The 10472-nt window shown below is 30.4% G+C and overlaps 1 long non-coding RNA gene across 1 annotated transcript; it reads right to left on the reverse strand.

Annotated features, from left to right (window-relative positions):
* Window positions 1-4823: 4823 nt before the first annotated feature.
* LOC123898713 lies at window positions 4824-8045 on the reverse strand. The gene is made up of 4 exons (XR_006805405.1): window positions 7595-8045; window positions 5800-5930; window positions 5255-5371; window positions 4824-4937 (listed from the first exon to the last, which is right to left on the reverse strand). It is a non-coding gene; the product is annotated as an uncharacterized LOC123898713 (long non-coding RNA).
* Window positions 8046-10472: the final 2427 nt, after the last annotated feature.

The raw sequence follows: 10472 nt of genomic DNA on the forward strand, positions 1-10472 counted from the left end.
TTGACGTGCAAATTTCATTTGAAACCCTTTTTTTTTTTTACACAATTTGAAACCCTTAAAAAACTTCTATTTTCCTTTTTATTTTTTCTATTTCACTTTGTGGGGGTGTGTAACCAATAGTGTTCATTGTGTTCATTGTATTTTCCTAGAAATAATGTACCGTCTAATCTGACTTGGGATCAATTTTGGCATCAAGTGGTTTCAGACCCCAACCGCCAATTGTCACTGGACCAACTAACGATTAATAATATATTATAAATCAACAAATGGAAGAAAAAAAATACAAGAGATACTCTACCCATTCTGGTAGGACAAGTATAGATGATACTCAATCCCAAGAGCTACGGCTAAAACAAAAGACAATATTGTTGTATATTACTTTTCCCTATACCACCCAAAATGTACGCTATAAGCTAGCTATACAATCCAATGGGTTCACGCACCATTCATAATAAAGGCATGACGAATGAACTTTCTTTGCTAGCAACCATTTCCGCGACACCAATTTTATTCTCTCAATTATATCATTAACATGAATTTCCTTGGCTGAGCAAATTTTCTCATTACGTGCACGCCAAATCATCCAAATCGTTGCGTGCCATATTATCGATATCCCTTTATGCCCCGATTTCCCTTTCTTTAGGTGCAACAAAACTATCATATATAAGACGTATTCTACCAATTCTTGTAAAAGAAGTATAGATATATAGTACTCAAAACCCAAAAGCTATAGCTAAAACAATAGACAATGTTCATATCGTTGTATATTCCTTTTCCGTATACCACTCAAAAAGTTATCTAGCTATACAATCCAATGGGTTCACACACCGTTAATAATAAAGGCATGACAAATGAACTTTCTTTGTTAGCAACCATTTCCACAACACCGATTTTCTCCTCACAATTATCTCATTCACCTGAATTTCCTTGGCCGAGAAAATTTTCTCATTACGTGCACGCCAAATCGTTGTGTGCCATATCATCGATATCCCTTTATGCCCCGACTTCCCTTTCTTTGGGTGCAAGAAAACTATCAAGGAGGGAATGTAAGGTAATCCACACTTCACAATAGTGTCTATTTCTCTTTGTTTGTTAAAATAAAAAAACTATCAAGTAGATTAATTCCATTCTAATTCCCCGTTCAATTTAGGATTAGGATGATCAATACTCTCTTTTTTGTCAAGTGAGCTACACTCTTTTTTTTTTTTGTTACAAAAGTAAGCTACACTCTTTATTTTGATTAAAAAATATTTAAATAATATTATAATTTATTTCATTCAACATTCAAATTTATCACGTTTCAAGCCAATTCTCTTTTACTTATTCCAAAAAAAAAAAAAAATAACAATTCACATTTATATTTTTCCAAAAGTGAAATAAATAAAATAACCATAAAAAAATTAATTAGTAGACTAAACAAAAATAACCATAAAAAACTACAAAGAATACTTTGTAATTCATAAGAAAATATTATCCATCACATACTCAATATAATCACCGAAAGCCTATTCAAATTTAAGCACCATATTTTCTTAAATTTAATTACAAATAGAAAAAATAAACACCAATTACATTCTTGATTAGATAACTTGTCACAATTTTATTTTATTTGAAAAAAATGGAATAAAAAATGATATATAAAAGAACTAAGAGATATATGATAAAGAGAATATAAATGAGATCAAGACAAACAATTTACCTTACATGCTAAAGAGCAAAAGCAAGAAGAATCAATAAGATTTCTATCACATATTTTACAAAGAGAGTTGCTATTGTGACCAATTTTACCAATATTGTTCCTCTTAGGATGTGGTCGATTCCTCTTGTTTAAGAATACAAGATCCGCATAATGGATTGTCAATGCAATCGATGCAGAACTTGTTACGCTCATTTTTGGGATCGTTTGAATGGTCTTCACAAATAGTGAAAAACGTAGTGATTGCCAACAATGTTTGCAACCAGGGCACGTGCATCATATCCTATGCAACAAACACATCAATTGTAATCAGAAAAAATAAGAATAAAAAAATCAAACTTGACATTGTAATTGAAATGAGTAAACTTACCATTCCGATTGTGTAGAATATTGACTCTGGACAGTCAACATAAAATAGTAGTGATTAGAAATTGACAAACAATAATCTATAGGCAGTCAACATAAAATATTGGTGGGTCAACAGAGGCTCATAAACTAAGATAGTTAGACGTAAAACTCTGATTTTTTTTAAAATGAAAATTCATTAAATAAAAAGAAACTAATTATCTACTCCCTCCGGTCTTTAATATAATAGAAGTTTTACTTTTTAAGTTCATTGAATTTCTAATGTATTTGGTCAATAATATAGACCAAATATATTAAAAACTCAATGAACTTAAAAAGTAAAACTTCTATTATATTAAGGACTAGAGAGAGATATCATCAAAAAAAAAAAAAAAAAAAGACTAGAGAGAGTATAGAAATATATACCAAAATTAACAAGCCATATAGTCAAATGGTACTTTTTAATATTCTATTTTATATGATCTTTTTCTAAATTTATTTTGAAAACTTTATACATTCTTAATATAAGATAAATTTTACTTTTTAGATTCATTGAAAATCTAATGTATCTAGTCCAAATTATTGACTAGATACATTATATTTTCAATGAATTTAAAAAGTAATTTTTTTTTATATTAAGGACCGGAGGAAGTATATACTAAACAATAATATTTTATTTTATTTGATAAGTTTTTCTAAATTTATTTTGGCAAAAATTTATATACATACCAAACAATTATTATATATAATTAATAAAGTCTCAAGATTTAATAGTTTATACTCTAAAATGATACATTTTCCCTATTTTTGCTTTTTTTTTTTTTTTTTTTTGCGTCTTCTCGTCTAAGATATTGTCATGTTTTGGATGAGACGTAGCCTCACTTGGAGAAAGGAAGAATAATAAGATGATTATTTTTTAAATGCAAATTTATTAAATAAAAGGAAATTATTAATCTATAGAAAATGTATAACAAACTTTGTAACTTTTAATATTTTATTTTATAACTTGGAAAAATAATAAAAAGATTCCTTTTTATATTCATTAAATAAAAGGAAATTAATAAACTATAGAAAATATATAAAAACCTGACAAGTCTTACCATCAAACGATACCTTCTAAAACAAATATAAAACATATTAAATTTATATATATATATATATATATATATATATATATATATATATATATATATATATATATATATATATATATATATATATATATATATAATGATTATAAATAGTTAAAGTCTCAAAGAATCAAATAGTTTTATAAATTTCTTTAAAATTAAATTAAATTTGAAACAAAGACTAATTTTATCAAGAAGCAAGATCAGAGTAATTGGGCCCAAAGCCCATGAAAACCTCCCCCATCTAAATCCGGTTGATATTTTCTCTTCCCCCCTCCCATGAATCTTTTATACCCCCCAATATTCCAATTTTGCCCTTGCAGAAATATTCGGTTCGCAGAAACCGAAATTTTTCTAGTGCAAATTCAGAGTAAATTTCGGTTTTTAGAAACCGAAATTTGTTTTTAAGGCAAAAAAAAACTTTCTACGAACCGAAGTTTTTTCAAGAGCAAAATTGGAAATTCAAGGGAGATAAAAGATTCATGGGGGGTGGGGAGAGAAAATATCAAATCCGGTTAGTCTCTAGAAGATCATAGTGGGCTAAAAGGTGAGCAAGTTTATTCCCCTCCTCTTTTCTTTTACATGACTAAAGCTACGGTTAACAAAATGCCTCTTAGATTTCTAAATTCCTAAAACTAAATTAGTAAAAACTAGTGGATAAAAGGTGAGCAAATGATGCATTACATTTATAATTTTGATAAAAGATGTGGTTGAACTATTTTATAAATGTGATCAGCCGACAATAGATACTAATATATTTCAACTTGAACAGTTTCAGTTTTAAACTGTGATCATTTTTTCTAAATATAATAAAAATATATTTAAGGTTATAATTGATCATGTGACGGTAAAAGTGATCGTTGATGCACAAGATATGGACAGTGAGCGACATTTGACAGCTTTGGGGCAAAAATTACATCAACGAACCAAATTCAAATCAATAATTGAAGGAATCCTAAGATTATATGGGACTATGATCCGGAGACTGTATAAGACTGTACCATAGAAAGAAGGCTTATAAAAACTAATTTGTAAAAACGCTTTATATGGATGACCTTATGAAAAGTTTTTATAAAGTGTAGGAGTGAGTGAGACAAATCACACTTGAAACACTAGTAGAAAAAAGCTTTTTTACATCTGGCGAAAAACACTTTTTACATCTGAGAAATGTCAGATGTAGGCGCACGAGACTTAGTAAGTATACACGTTTTACATCTGGCATAGTCAGATGTAAAAAAACACTTTTTACCTCTGACCAACGGGAAAATCAAATATTATTTTTTAAAAATTAAATTGGACCTTTTACATCTGACCAAGTCCACCAGATGTGAAATCTTAACTTTTTTTTTTTCAAAAACCTGCATTGTTTTTAATATTTTAAATCTTTTTTTCTTATTAAAAAAAATCTAACCCACAATGCCAACAATATAACATAACTTGCATCAAGAACATAATACTAAAATTCAACATCCGTAGCCAAATTCAACATTCAACATATATATAGTAATAATGTCATTAAAGTATAACCATTGAAATCCAAAATACAAAACATCATAATAATTAATACTAATCCATCCAAAATACAAATTAAAACATCATCATAACTAATCAATTGTAACTTCACACAAACCTAGCTAGCTCCTAATCTTTCCGTCGGCATCATCATAATCTACATCAGGATTATATAGGTCAAGAAAACAAGTTGCCCAACGGTCTCGCAAATCATACAGCTCCTCCTCTGTTAATGTCGTGGGATCATTGAACACCTACAATATGTAAATAACTTAATTCATATGTAAATAACTACAATATGTTAATTAATGTATGGTAAATGAATCATTTATCCAAACAACAGCTAAATGCAAAAGCAAATGTGAATAACACACTGTTTGACCCCTTTCTAGCTAGTGAATCACGCAAGCAACAACCAGCATAGCCATTTAGTGAAGTTTATAGTAGATGCTCAAGAACAACAAATTACTAAGTCATACACTCGTATGCAGGTAAGAAAATCAAGATAAGGCATGACAAGTGACAAGCAACGATTAGTAAGTACAATTGTGTGCTCTAAAACAAATGTTACCTATGCGCTTTCTTGGTCCTAGCTCTAACTGTAATTCTATGATGTATCTCTGTCGAATTTGGATCAAGAGCTGGTTGAGATATCTCCAATCCTTCTTCCCTTACAATCTCAACCTATCTGCAAAACAGATGCCTAATTAATTAATTAATTTGTTCTTTGGGGGGAATATAAAAACAAGATAAAGAATATAAATATAAATATAACATGTATAATACTTACTTTTCTACCATTTCGGAAGGGTAAACAAAGACTACTTAGCAACTTAATGTGACCTAAATTAATATAAGGATAATATCAGTTGCAAAGAAATCATGGTAGTGATTGAAAACTGAAAAGGTTATAATTTAGTCTTTTACATGAAACATAAATATCATATAGCAAAAATGTACAGAACTTCAACTTGAATCAAGACAAGGCAGTCATATCATATGCTATCATATAAACAAATGCATTCAAAAGTCTACTAACAGAGCCAGGGTCAGGTAGTGTAATATTACTCAAACCATTTGTGACTAGAAGATTAATTTGATAAGTCATATACTTACCACTTTGTTTGGTTTCTAGCAGCAATATGTATGGCCTTGCTACTCCAATCAAGATCCCGCCATCCATCCACATTGGCATCGTAATGGATATTACTAACTCTGAGAAATAAAATGTAACCACTCTCTCAAACCTGAATCATATGGTCATCACAATAAATTAGAAGACAACATTTCAATAGCCACACATTGAAGGAACATTGGCTCAACATATGAACAAAAACATAAGCATAAACACAAACAAGTCACAATAGTAATTTCTACAATACTTTTTTGAATGGCCAAATGCAATCACATGTTATGTTAGGTATTGAAATTGAAACAATATAACCAGCCACATAACCGTAAAAGGCTATTTATCATATGCCTCCATTGGTACTCAAGAAAACATGGTCATTTGTGCATACACTTACTCTGTCTCTGTATATGCCTGAATCCAACAGAATCAAAGAAATAGTTAATGAAAAAGAGTGGTAACAGGATCACCAAAGCCATTCATTAGCTTCCGGTGACCTAATGAATAAGATCACCAACCTTGAAACATGAAGTCCATGTTCTGTTAGCTAATAGCAACCAATGCTTAAACTAGAAAATCAATCCAAATTATCCAATCAACAACACTCACATAGAAAGAGACAAAAGAAGTTAACCTGTGAAACATATATGCAATAACTGAGAAAAAAAGCAATACATGTGCTTGTTGTCACCTAATTTAACATAACTGCTAAAGTCATGAATCAACACCAAAAGCAATCAAAAGCAATAACTTACAAAAGAAATCATAGAAACAAATGCAAATAAAAATAAAAATCAAGAAGAAACCATGAAACAACAGCTGGAACTAAAAACTAAAAAGCTACAAGTCCCAAAAACCATCACCTTACCCAAACTACCAGCAGCAAAAACAGATACAGAACCACAAACAAGAGAACCCAAAACCATACTTAAGGGCCAAACCCCAAAAGACAGACGCCAGGAAACCCAAACCAAAGCAGGCCTTCAAGAATAACATAAACTAAGAATCCAATCACTCAAGAACTGAGCAAGAAAGCACATAAAAACCAGTACCATATGCCAAACAACTTTCACGTTATAGTTAAAGCACATATAGTTAAAGCAAGTGGAACTTTCACGTTATTGATACAAAGAGAGTAAAATCGTTAGTTCACTAATATAATTGAAGAATTGTTTTATCAATAAGCCAACAACTACAGACAAGTTTAACACCTTAAAAAAAATATAAATATGAAGAATCCATACCATAATTGTGTTGAAATGTTTTCCAATTAACCAATGTGAAATAGCACAGAAATTTTTCACAGATTAACTTAAACTTAAACTAAACAAAAGTTTTAAAACCAAAACCATACCGTAACAAATATAAACAGAAATTCTTAAACTAAACAGAAATTCTTCATAGTTATATCTGTTAATTGATATGTGAAAATTCTTCCAATTAACCTAAACTTCAATTCAACTAAACAGAAATTTTAGTTTAATCAAAATAGAACAGAAACAGATCTGCAGAGTTCTAAACTAAGAACACAAACATAACATAATTTTAAGAATAGAAATTGAGAAACTAAGAACTAAAATCAAAGAATAAGAGCTAAACTTTACCACTAAACTTTAACACAAACACAAAGAATAAGAGCTAAAACCAAATCAGGTAACAGTTCAGTAGAAACAAAATAAACCACAAACACAAAGAAACAGTTCAGTAGAAACAAAATCAAGTAACAAACCACAAAGAGCTAAGAGCTAAAACCTTCGATTCGTGAGAAACAAGAGTACGTACCTGAATCGATGTGAAAGAGAAAGACAAGCTTCAATTCGTGAGAGTAGAGGCCGGAGAAAGGAGGACAACCTTCGATTCGTGAGAGTAGAGGCTGGAGAATGAAAGACAACCTTCGATTTGGAGTTAGGGTTCGTGAGGGTAGAGGACGACTGCGCGAGTGAGAGAGAGAGGACGACTGCGCGAGTGAGAGAGAGAACGACTGCTGAGATAAGGCGGTGGTGGTGAGTTGATTAAAGGACGGCGCTGAGGTTCAATCTCGTCGCCGGTGGAGGACGGCGCTGGGTTTGCATCGCGAGAGAGAGCTAGGGTTGTATTGTATCGATTTCTTTTTTTTTGTGCGAGTGTTTTTTTGTCTTGCGAGCTGAGAGAGAGATATACGTACATTACCTCTATTCCAAAAATATTATTTTATTTTTTTTATTCAACCTGACTTTTTATATCTGAGGCTAAATATGGCCAGATATATATATGTATTTTAGATAATTTTCACCATAATTACAAGATTGCCACCGCGTTTAGTTATTCATCTGGTATATTGAAGTCAGATGTAAAAAGTCTTGTCTATATATTTTTTACATCTGTGGATATTGAGACCAGATGAAAAGACTACTCCATATAGCGTTTTACATCTGACATATGTTCGTCAGATGTAAAATGCTTAAGTAATATGTCATATTTCTACTAGTGAAAGACCCACATTAATTAGTTTGTGGGGGTCATAACGATTTCAAATACAAATAATGAGTAGATTAGTAAATTGGTCATTGTCTTTGTCGCTCTTAAATAGGTATCTAACTCTATCAATATTTCAAAATAGTTCATGTCTTTGACATTATCCATTTTCTATCAAAATAGTATTGACATTTTCAACTTACTGTCAAATTAGTCATTTACATGACACCAATGTTATTAAAATCGAATCAGCCGATTGAACCAGTTAAACTTTGAACCAAGGTCCAATTCGCCGATTTGGTCGGGTCAAAAGAACCACTGGTGCTAAGAACCGTGGAAAAAAACAAAAAAAAAACTGCTTTGTGGGAGTATTTTTTTTAACGAACAAACAAATAGGTGAGCAAAAATTTACTGCTTTGAGTTGACCTTACACTCCTCTTTATATATTTAATTATCTTTTTGATGTTTACGAAAAAAATGTACAAATAACTAAATTTTGGAAGGATGTAAAGACCAATTTCAGCAAATCTTGCCTTCAATTTCATGTCAATGGACACATTTTTAAAAGGAATAATAGTTCATAAACATTGTGTTGATAAGAAAGAAAAATAACACCAAAGACTAGGAGAGTATAGACCCATATCTCTAATCGAGTTCATGTACAAAATATAATGAAAAAAGTTGTATAAAAAAACTCAATTATGAATTATCACCATTATGGATAGGTACTTTATTGCAATGATGTTCAAAGTTAATTTTTTAAAAGGCCTATTTACTGAATATAGAAAATCTATAATATTTGTTTAATATTGTTATAATGAAATTGAAAGAAAATATAATTAATTTATTATCATGAGAGCATATATATCGATCTAGCTAGAAATTCATCACTAAACAAAACTACTATTCATAGATTCAGGACCTTAAAAAAAAGTGTCATATAAAGTATTTCTTTTCTTTTTGAATTTGGCTTGCGTTTTGAAGTTGATGAACGATTAACATGAAGTATACTTTCTTTGTTGTCTTATTTTTAAATTATTCTTCCTGCTCGAGCGTGTTCGGAGTGTAATAGCTATAAGAGTGTACATAAACTATTATTTTTGTTACCCTTGGCTAATATGAGAAGTGTCCGTTGAGGGGTGAATTTTGGCTGAATCTTAGAGCGTTTGAATCTTAGAGCGTTTGTGCTGTGTGTATTGTGCATTGATCCAGTCCAAAACAGAGTACATAATTTGTTTCTTTGTTCTCATCTCAATAACATTAATTAGTTCACATGTTTTTCTTCAAATGATTTTCTATTTTTTTTAATTATTATGTCAAAGAAAAATGAAATAAGTCTGCACTTTTTTTTTTTTTTTTACGGAAATAAGTCTGCACTTAAATATCATTCGTTTTATTAATTCAATGTGGTACCAATGACCATTTTACAATCATCCCTGATAGAATTAGAACCCGTCGTACCTTAAAATTATTATGTAAATTATTTCCATTGAGTTAACACTTTAAGTCTACTTAAATATCATTTTCGAATGTAAGATAATTTAAGTGCTATAGTGTGTGTAAATGTAAAGAAATAAATTTGAGGAGAAATATATATATATATATATATATATATATATATATATATATATATATATATATATATATATATATATATATTAAATTGCTTATTTATTAGATATAGAAAACCTATGATGTTTCTCATATTAGTTAAAAGTTGCTCGCAAAATCAAATGTCAATAAGTAACTTATTACCATTACATTGGCATACATATCGATCTATCTCACTACAAGAAAACAAGTATTTACTGGCGGCCAAAAGCCCTCAGTAATGCACAAATTTCGTCTAAAATGCATGCATTACTGACGGCCTTGGGCCCTCTGCAATTATAAAGAACATTAAAAAAAAGGAGCCCTGTGAGGTATTCCCTTTCTTCTTGAATCTAGCTTACGAAATGAAGCCGATGGACGATTAACAGGAAGGGCACTTTCTTTGTCGTCGTCTTCTTCTTCTTCTTCTTCTTCTTCTTCTTCTTCTACTTCTTCTTTATTATTGTCTTCTTTCTCTTCACCTTCTTCATTTTGTTCATCAATTCCTGCTTCATCTACTTTTTGTTTTAGATTTTGTTCACGCGAACATTTGGCTTTTTCTTTTTGTGGTGATACCTTGATCGATTCCTCTAGCAATCTTTCCATTTCTTCCATT

This window comes from Trifolium pratense, linkage group LG7 (genome assembly GCF_020283565.1).
Source record: "Trifolium pratense cultivar HEN17-A07 linkage group LG7, ARS_RC_1.1, whole genome shotgun sequence".
In the NCBI taxonomy this organism is placed as follows: domain Eukaryota; kingdom Viridiplantae; phylum Streptophyta; class Magnoliopsida; order Fabales; family Fabaceae; genus Trifolium; species Trifolium pratense.